We start from the raw sequence: 11347 nt of genomic DNA, 5'->3' as shown, positions 1-11347 counted from the left end.
TTTTTGATTATGCAAGCCACATAAAGTAGATATTATATGAAAAGAACTGGTGAAATAGAACTAGTAGCATCATGGAAGATTACAAAGCAGTATAGCCTGTTCCAAATCTCCCAGATAAAATCATTCATAAACAAGGAACAGGAAAATCAGAAAATACAAAAAGAAGGCCAAAAAAACAAAATACCAAAACAGAGATGCACCAACATCCTTTCGCTCCCAGACATGTAATTTATCTGGTAAGAGAAAAAGAAGAAACCCATCACATGAATAACCGAATCTCACTTACACTCAACACCAGCTTCAGCAGCACGCCTAGGCTTGCTTTTACGCCTGTTTCCATTCAGTCGATAACCATTGGATTTGATTGAGTTGTCAGTGCTCAATCTGCTTCCAATACCATTCTCCTCTTTGACTGAATCAGAGTTCTCTTTTGTCTGTGAATACTTTTTCCTCTTCTTTCCGTTCTCTGTTATTGCTTGACTTTTCACCTCTTTGGTCGAGACCGCTGGTTTAGTATTCTCCCCATCCTCCTCCTCTATCTTCTCAATTACTTCTTCGTCGATTTCATCTTTCAATGGTTTCTGAGGCCTTCCCCTTCTCTTGTATGCAGGGAGTGATTCTTCATCACTTCCAGGATCCTCATGATTTGTAACAACAGTCATTTTTTTCCCCTTTCCTCTGCCTCTACCCATTATCCCAAAATGCCCCAAAAGAAAAGCTCAAACAGCTAAGGATGATTTCTGCATGAACAAAGAAATGGATCGTCAGGTACAACTGAACAAAAATGCATGAGTTGCAATAAGGCTTAGGTGAACTACAGAGATTGGAAGACAACCAAAAAACCTCAATATAGAAGAGTTCTGTCAGTATTAACACCCACAACAATATGAATAGCATAGTTCTCAAATTCAACATTAGAAAATTCATGGGGTGGGGAAGGGAAAGAGGAAAGGAGAGAAGCCGGGTGCAGTTCATAATGTAATTTAAAACCTCATCTACGGCATATCAACTAAAATGAACTGAGCAACAAAAAAGTTTAATTTAGAATTGAATAGCACAGACATGAAATAACTGCCTTCCATAAACAGCTCGGATCCCCAACAAAACTTGGAAGGAAAATGGAGGAAGAGAATAAGGTTGAGAATCGCAACTCAAGAATCGTCTCTGCAAATAAAACAGAACTTCCCACTGACCCTCTGAATGAAAATCGATTCCAAAACAGAAAAAAAAAAAAAGATAACACCTTTTGAGGAGATTTGATGCAAATGGAAAATTGCCAACTTAACTTTCAAAACTTATAATCAAGAGAAACGCATCAGGAAAGAGAAAGTAGAAACCGAGATATCCATCAGAATCAAAAAAAATGTCTTTCAGAAACCGGATTCTAAGCCCATCAAACATGAACGAATATTTGTAACGTTGAACCCTTACAGTCTTATTCAAATGTTCAAAAAGAAAATCAGTAACAACTAAAAAACGAAACTGACCTCACATGGAGCTACTCTTGGCTGCATCTCCCGCATAAAACTCATTCCTCTGAATCTGTTTGCAAAGACAATATGCCTCTAAAAACCCAAAACAGGGAGGTCTTTGTTTCCTATCAATGGTTTCTAGAGTAGAAGTAGAGATGCACAGATTTCCTGGTGAAAACTATAATTTGTGGAAAGGAAAAGAGTTGGAACACAGATCAGAAAACAATACAATATGATATAGAGTTTAGCAAGAAATTTGAGATTGGAAGAAATGAATCACCATCTGAGTTTTAAGAGCAACCCAGATAGCAAAAGACTGAGCAAAGAGAAGGGAAAACCGGAAAAGAGAGGTAAGGAGATATTTGTCGATTGATTCCATAGGAATATTGTTATTATTGTAAATAAATAATAAATTCAGTATCTTATAAAAATAAAATAAAAATTGTGAATTACAACAATACCCCTAATGCTTTCAGAAAAGTTCACTCACCTACCCTGTTTCTAAAACAATGTTTTTGTCTTCTTTATTTTATTATGATATTCAGTTTATGATTAATTTTCTTTAGAAAATATTTTTTTATTTCTCATTTCTATAGTCATTTTGGCATTAGGTCAAAAACATTTTAAAGAAAATAAGGGAGTTCCTTGAACATTTCAAGAAAGTAAAGGATATAGGTGTAATTTCAATTTGTATTGATGATTTTGGAATGTAATTGACTCGTTTTTGTACTAAATTAACAAAGGTGAAAGAAAGAGGTAAAAACTAAAAATCAGAAACCAGCTATATTGTGAGTTTACCAAAATCTCCTTCAATCTTTCCATCGATTAATGAAGAATTACAAACTTAGTGAAGGGTGAAATTGCTATTTTGCTTCTTGGGCTTCAGTGTTTCTTTTTAAATGAACTTTTTTGGCATTGATTAATATTTTAATTTTTGATTTTATATGAGATATAATCTTATATTCCGGCTTAAATATGGAAAACGACGGTCTTCCTTACAAAATTTGAACTACTTGAAAATGACAACAATTATAAAAAGAAATAAAAATAATTAAATGACAATATTATCCTTTTCCAATTTGCCATGGGGAAGTTAAGGTCAGGCCGGGTTTAAGACCTGGTGAACCGGGTCTAGTCATGGGCTGGGCCTCATAAGCACATGGAAGAATCACTTAACCAAGGCTGTATATAAAGCTAGCCCACTGGAATCTTCTTAAACAAAAAAAAAATAAAAATAAATAGGAAAAGCCAAAATCTGGCTTTAGGACCCCCGAATGGGCTTGCACATGAACTTTAGCCCGTGGGCTTGACCTCGAGCCTAAAAGCCTAAGCCCAACTATTTTACAGGCCGGGCTTGGGATTTGTCACAAGCCCGACCCGACCCGACATTTTGTATTTTATTGTAAACCCTAGCCGATTAACCTTTCCTATTCCCTCTTTTCATATTTTATCTTTCTATCCTCATTCTCACTCTCAATAACTGGCACGAATCCAAGCAAACAACCACTGTTCTCAGTCTTAGAGGTGACAAGCAAGCTCAGGCACCGGTCATCGTCTCTCTCTGGCGGTGAGTCTTCTCTCTCTCTCGTCTCTCTCACAGTTCTCACTCGCACGCACTCACATATTCTCAAGATTCAAGAACCGACGAACTCAGGCACCAGAACCAGCCGCGCCACTAGTGAACTCAGCCGCCCCTTTCTCCGGCAGTGAATCTTCTCTCTCTCTCCACCATTCCTCTCTCTCTCTTGTCTGTCTTGCAGTTCTCATTCTCATGCATTGTTGCATATTCTCAAGAACCAGTGAACTCAAGCATTAGTGATGGCGAACTCATGCACTGGCGCCAACCGCACCACCAGTGAACTCAGTCGCCCTACATTTCAACCTCTGTTAAGTCGGGCTTCGGGCTCGGGCCCGAGTTGTAGGCCTGTTGGTCAGGTCGAGCTTGGGCTTGGGCCTGAAAAAATCTTGTTAATGAAGAGCAAAAGCTCAGCCCGGCCAATGAACAGGTCTAATAGGGCCTAGTTAAACCTGTCGGCCAACCCTAGTCCTATATTTTATAAGCAGGCCTAGAAATTGTCAAATTTTAAACGGGCCCAAAACTAAATCCATTTGAAATTCTTCAACTCAGGCAACCCAACTTACAGCTCCTACTCAAGATGCCAATTGACTCTGAAAAGGTCTCTGGCCGGATGTAGTAAGACTTGGGATCCAATCTTGTCTTCACCAATTTTGGGGTTTAAGGGTTTGGGGGATAAGTTACACCGTTGTGTGCATTAGGTTTATTTCGAACATAGATGTGTATAACAGGCTATATAACCAATCATGAGTGAATACATCAGTATTTTTTCTTAGGTGGGTTTTATGTATATGGAACACTGGCATGTCCAATCATAAAAGGTTATGTAGCCCATTTTATGGGTTGGACTATGATACTAGAAAGACATGATATCTGAAAAATTTGTGACCAACCAACTGATATCATAACGTGTCAATCAATTAGGTGGATTTTATCAAAATTTGCAGGTGGGTTTTAATTGGTTAATACTCCTTTGATACCATGTCTTTCCAACATCATAGATTTTCCCCCCATTATACACATTTGTGTTTGTAGCAGGGTCACATGAAACTAGACCTGGCAATTGTGTTGGGTGGGTCAGGTTCGGGTTGGGTCAACACACTGCAGATTGAATTTTGAGTTTGTTCAACAACTGCTAATCTCCAACCCTAAATGTTTGGGTTAGGGTTGACCCATTGGGTCAATTCAGGTCATCCCACAAAATAATTGGATTTTTTAGAAATAAAGAAAAATACATGAAAATGATAAAATTAAAGGAATTAACCTTAAATTTCCAAAAATAAAATAAAATAACTTGAACATTTAACAATTCAAAGAGTAAAATCTAAATAGTAAAAATTAAAGAGTGGAAACTTCTAACAATGCACAAATAATCCAATTAGACCTAATAATCGGGTCAATGGATTCACCTATAACCCAACCCAGTTTTTTCCAGATTGAATCGGGTTGGGTCATTCTCAAATTCAAGTAGCTAAACATAAGACGCTAACCTTGTTTTTTCAGGTTGGATTGGGTAGAGTTTGCAAGTTGGGTCAACTTTTTGCTGGGTCTACATGAAATCTCATGGAGAAAACAAGTTGCCCTCCCCTCACCCAACAAAAAGATAAAACCTTAAAACATGAGAGAGAGATGAATGGATGCATTTCTCATAGAGATTTCTGAGAAAATGGCTTACATGCAATGAATTGAACCCGACCAAAGAGGAGTTGGAGTGGCTGTAGGACAGATCTGAGAGGGTCAAAAGATGCCAGCCCTACCCACCTGCAGCAGACATAAAGTAAAATATGCATCAATCACATGAAACACATGCTTAAGCATCCAAAATTAATTAATAATTAATTAAGTCTGTGTTTTGTTTGAAGGATAAGATAGGGAAAGAAAGCGAAACCTGGAGATACTGATCAAACACAGCAGACATTAAGTCTGTGTTTCTCTACTTTTTCCTTCCTTTTCCTACCTTTTCCTTCAAATTAAACACAACTGGAGATACTGATCTTTAGAAAAAATCAATGGGCTGATCCACCGAAAGTCGTCCTCTTTTTCTTGAGTTTAGAAAATCTTCTCAAACCAAATATGGTATAGTTTGGTAGGGTGGTTAAGAACACCTTAACATGGAAAACAATATTTGTCAATGAATTCGAAACCAATCTTGCCACATTTGGACCAAATGCAAAGCATTTTGGTTACTGGATCATGGGTGGAATTAATGGTTGCCTCGTTGGAACGCCTAATTTCAACTATTTGATTTGTTTAAATAAAAAGAAAAAACACAGATAGTTTCAAAGTATTTTATATCAAAATAAGTTTGAGACAGTAGTAAATACAATAGATAGATTATAATAGGTATTAACATGGTTACTTGAGGTAAATTTGACCCAGTCAACGTTTTCAAAACCGTATTGGTTGCCCATTCCTAGTTGTACTATTAAGAATGCAAACGTATTGAATTGAATTCAGATATAGTTGATTCAAATTCATTGGGTTTTCAATCATCCCAATTCAAATTTTCTTTTATTCAATTCGATCATGTAAATTCAAATCAAGTATCTGACTAACACATTTTTCTGATCTGATTTGATTCAATAAGATATAAAATGACATCTGAATCCAATACAACATTGGATCAACTTCAATTTCAAATCGCATCAGAATCTGATTTAGTTGCAGCCCTACCATCCATTCAGGTCCAAATCTGATAACAATTTTAAATAATAATAATTTCACTATTCATTTCAAAATCCATGTAACAAAGATAAATACTCAAAGGATGGTGTACCAATGGATTTATTGCCTTTCAATCTAAAAATTTGGCTTCAAATCTTCTTAATTATAGTTCATTAATGTTTTAAACTTGTAGTTGAACTAAATGTAATTGGATTGATTAACCTATCAATTGGAAACTTTTCTAAATATGTTTCAACTCGAACCCTTTTTTTGCAAAAAAAGAAAATAAAAAAGATTTGGTCAACAACCAAATGACCTTACTAGTTGAATCACTAACCTGTTTGACTAACTCAACATGATATAGGTAAGACATTAGTATTCGTTTTTTATTGATTTGCACTTTAGCCATTCCATCATTAATATAATTTTAATTTTTCACACATTTTTGTCTAAAGTAACAAATATATAATATTAAGGACATGTTTAAATGTTCTGTAAATTTTTATAATATTTTCTATATTTTTATTTTATCATTTAACTTATGACATCACAAACTTACTTGTTTGAATGAAATGGAAATGTGGTTCCAATATATTTTTAGAACATTGGTTTTCATGGTCAAATCTGCATGCTAGATTTGTTAACCCATTTGACCTAGCAATTGAACTATTTGATCCACCGGGATGGAAAAACTATTTTGCTTTCGGTCAATTTTAAATTTTGTATTCCATTAACATCATTGGTAAAATAGTTCTTACTTTCACACTTATCTTTATTTAATATGATCAATATATAATATTAAGTTGTTCCCAAATGTTTGTTTTACAAAAATTCTATACCTTTTTCATATCTTTTTGTCTTGTTCTTGGAATATTTATTATTTAATTATGACATCCTTAGTTGATCCATTTGATTCAAAAGGTTAAACCATTGACCCACCACCTAGGCAAGAAAATAATTCTTGCATGTTTTAGTAAATATAAACCTTGTTTATAGAACTTATATTTGTTTGATATGATTAATATGTAATATTTAATGTGTCTAAATTTTTCTATTTTTTATATTTGTCACATTTCATTGTATTTTCTATTTAAAAAAATTATTATTTAACTATGACCTCACAGATTGAACCATTTATTCAAATGGTTAGACGACTAATCTACCACTCAAATAGGAAATGGTTTTATTTTTGGGTCAGTTTTAAATTTTGTACTCCATTTTCATAAAAATACTCTATATTTATCATACTTAGTTTTGTTTAGTATGATGAATAATATATAATACTAGAGATGTGCCCAAATATTTCTATAATTTTTTGTTTTTGTAGTTTTGTCTATTTTTAAATTTTTAGTGTTTAACTATGGCATCATGGTTTCACCTATTTGACCCAAATGGTTGAATTGCCTATTCAACACTTAAAAGAATCAATTTTATTTTAAAGTAATTTTAAAAAATATAGGTTTTATACTAAAAATAGTTGTTAGTGGATTTAACTAATGGAATTTAATGATGAAAAACAAAAATGCCTTAAACATAGGATTCAATGAGAGAGTATGGGAATTAATACCTTAAATATGGAACTTAATGAGACAGAATTTAATGAATTAAAAAGTAGTATTAAAGTTACTGATTCTTCCCTCACAATAGAAAAGGGAAAAATTCAAAAAGAGGGACATTTTAGTTGATAAAAAGTACAAAAGCCTTGGAGAGCTATTCCCACAATGAAGTATAGATAATCTTAACTCCTGCCATTTAATTGCAAAGGAGAAAGATTTTCAAAAAAAAAATGCAAAGGAGAAACATGTCCTGAAAAAATGGATAGAGAGTGAAAAAAAATTATAAAGGTTTGGTTATTATTAATTAACTAGTAAAAGTGTACGTGCGTTGCACATGGCAATATCATGATGGTGATGATAATAATTAGCAACCAAATGACCTTACTGCTTGAACCATTAACCTATTTAACCAGGAAAATGGACTATGATTAAGACATTAATTAATTTTTTTCTTTGTATTTTAGCTATTACTATTTTTACTAACAATAATTCTTATTTTTCAAACGTATTTTTGTTTAATATTAAGAATATATAATATTAATGCATGTTCAAAATTTTCTATAAAATTTATAAAAATTTCATATTTTTATTTTTTATTATTTAATTTATGAGATAAAAAATTATTTTTTTACCAAGAGGAAATGCAATTCCAATATATTGTTTGAATATTGATTTTTAATATTGTGGTCAAATCAATTATTTATATACATATCATTTATATATAATATATATGTTATTTATATTGCATTTTTATAATCTTCGTATATGATAAAAATAATTGAAAAAATACTTATATTTTTTGTTTTTCTTCATTTCAACTATTATATTTTCTTTTCCTTTTAATAATTTATTATTTTTTAAATAAAATCAGATCGTATCAGATTCAGATATCCAACATCTTGATCGGATTTAAATTCGAATCAATATTTATGAAATCCGATTAGATCTTTGGATTGAATCAAATTCAAATATACCTTGATTCAAATTCGATCCAATTTGTTTGCATCCCTACCAACCAGCTGCCTACAATGACCTAGCTAATTAAATCATTGAACCATTTGACATGGTTAGTGGGGTCATGTGTTAGACATTAATGCTCTTTATTTTCTATCCTAATTTTTATCCCATTTCTATCATTAATGAAAATAATTCTCATTAATCACACTTTTTTTATATGATGAATATATAATATTATAGATCATAGCCAAAACTATCTATAAATTTTTATATTTTGTATAATTTTATGTATTTTATTATTTAATAATAACACCATGTGTTGATCCATTTGACGTGGATAGTTGAACTACTAACCCACCACTTGGATACAAAAACCATTTTTTCTTTTTCGGTAGATTTTAAATCATGTATTACATTTTCATCATCAATAAAAGTAATTCTTATTTTTTGCACGTGGCAATATCAAATGATGATGATGATAATAATCAATAATCAAAGGACCTTACTAGTTGAACCATTAACCTATTTAACTAGGAAAATGAACTATGATTAAGACATTAATTCATTTTTTCTTTTTATTTTAGCCATTTCTATCTTTACTAACAATAATTCTCATTTTTTTAAACATATTTTTTTTAGTATGAATATAATATAATATTAATGTATTTTCATATTTTCTTATAAAATTTATAAAAAAAATTATATATTTTTATTTTTATGATTTAATTTATGAGATAATAAAAATTACTTATTTACCAAGGGGAAATGCAATTCCAATATTTTGTTAAAACATTGGTTTTTAATATTATGGTCAAATCAATTATTTATATACACATATAGATATATAGTATATATATTATTTATATATAATATATATGTTATTTATTACTTATTTATAAAAATGTTATTATAATGCATTTTTGTACTTTTTATATGATGGAAATAAATAAAAATGTTATTTATTACTTATTTAGTTGAGAAAATACTTATATTTTTTGTTTTTTTTTTTATTTCAACTATTATATTTTTTCTTTTAATAATTTATTATTTTAAAAAAAATTAAATCGGATCGTATCAAATTTGAATATCTGACATCTTGATTGGATTCGGTTTTGAATCAATATTTGAGATTTGGTTGAATCTATGGATCAGATCAAATTTGAATATACCTTAATTCAAATTTGATATGATTTGTTTGAATCCCTACCAAACCACTTGCCTACGACAACCTAGCTAATTAAATTATTGAAACATTTGACATGGTTAGTCGGGTCATGTGTTAGATATTAATGCTCTTTATTTTTCATCCTAATTTTTATCCCATTTCTATCATTAATGAAAATAATTCTCATTAACCACACTTTTTTTATATGATGAATATATGATATTATAGAATGTACCCAAAATTATTGACAAATTTCTACATTTTCTAGAATTTTATGTGTTTTATTATTTAATAATAACACCCATTTGACATGGAGAGTTTAACCATTAACCCACCACTTGGATGGAAAAACCATTTTGTTTTTTCAGTTAATTTTAAATCATGTATTCCATTTTCATCATCGATAAAAGTAATTCTTATTTTCACATTTATCTTTGTTTAATATGGTGAATATATAACAATATAACTGTATCAAAATGCTTTATACAAAACATATTTTTCTTTGAATTTATTTATGTATGTATGTATGCATATATGTATGTATTTAATATTCTTTACTTAGTTATGACATTATAGATTGACCCATTTGACCCGGAATGTTAGATCATTGACCTACCTACCACCTAGATATGGAAATGGTTTCATTTTCAAACTGGTTTTAAATTTTACATTTCATTTATATCATTGATAAAATAATTATTATTTATCATACTTATTTTTGTTTATATTATTAGTATATAATATTATAGATGTGCCCAAAATTGTTTAATATTTTTTGTATTATTCTATTTTAAAAAAATTATTTTTAATTATACATCATGGATTAACCTATTTGATCTGAAAGGTTGAAGTGTTGAACTACTAATACACCCCCTAGATAGGAAGATGATTTAATTTCCAATCGATGTTAAGTTGTATATTTGATATTCATCATTAATAAAATTATGTCTATTTTGCCATAATTATTTTTTTAATATGATAAATATATAATAATAGATTAATTGTCAACACTCAATAAGTTTTTGCTTTAGTTGAAGTAAGGGTGCCTCCAACTGTTTGGTTCATCAAAATGGGATTCCCATTCCCAAACTAGGCGGAATGGAATTCCCCCCATATGGGGGAATGGGCGTTCTACTTCCTGGAATGGGATCCCCATTCCCCCTCTCTATTTTTTATTTTTATTTTTTGACAAAAAAGCCTATATTTCCTATTTGACCAAAGGTTTGGACTTTCACAGACGTTCCTCCATCCAACGTTGGCTACCAACGCCCACCATCTCCAAAGAGGTAAGACCAGTTGTTGGTTGGCCTTCCTTCATCCAACGTTCCACATGCCTTTTCCCCATTATTCCTCTTCTTTCTCCCCTTTTCTCTCTTTTCTGCTCCCTCTTCTTTCTGTAATAGTATTCTGTAATAGTATTATTAGCAGCAACAACTTCTTCCTCCCCTCTCCTTTCTTCTATATCCCCCTCCTCTTCTATTTTTTTTTTCTAACAAGGGCATAATTGAAAATTTTGACTAATTCCAATTCCGATTCTGAGTTGAACCAAATGGTAAATTTGGTTCAGATTCTAAATTGATCCAAACATGCATTAGGAATAGGTGAATCCAATTCCAATCCTTGATATGAACCAAATGGACCCTAAATTTCAATTAAGCCCTGAATTTCTTTTATCACAAACCATTCACACGCTTTTTTATGGCTAGAAAGGTGAAGGGAATAAAATAAACATACTCAAGTTTAAAGCTATAAAACCAACCACATTAGGCTCTCTTTATTTGCAGTGTTGTACATATTTATATAAGGCTCAATTTGGAAACAATGCAAATACAAATATCTAGAGTGTAAAATCCTGTATTTTGTATGTATTCGTATTTTGTATAATTTATATTTATGTTTTTTGCAAAATGAGCATAAGTTTCAAATTTTAACTTCCTTTATCTACACATTAAACAAA

The 11347-nt window shown here is 31.2% G+C and overlaps 1 long non-coding RNA gene across 1 annotated transcript; it reads right to left on the bottom strand.

Annotated features, from left to right (window-relative positions):
* Positions 1 to 1843, bottom strand: LOC104603501 (uncharacterized). The gene is made up of 2 exons (XR_016083065.1): positions 1488 to 1843; positions 1 to 740 (listed from the first exon to the last, which is right to left on the bottom strand). It is a non-coding gene; the product is annotated as an uncharacterized LOC104603501 (long non-coding RNA).
* Between the last annotated feature and the right edge of the window lie 9504 nt (positions 1844 to 11347).

This window comes from Nelumbo nucifera, chromosome 2, assembly GCF_055504915.1.
Source record: "Nelumbo nucifera cultivar China Antique chromosome 2, China Antique-T2T, whole genome shotgun sequence".
NCBI classification, from domain to species: domain Eukaryota; kingdom Viridiplantae; phylum Streptophyta; class Magnoliopsida; order Proteales; family Nelumbonaceae; genus Nelumbo; species Nelumbo nucifera.
The sequence above is the reverse complement of the archived record's forward strand: the minus strand, read 5'-3'. Positions and strand labels throughout refer to the sequence as shown.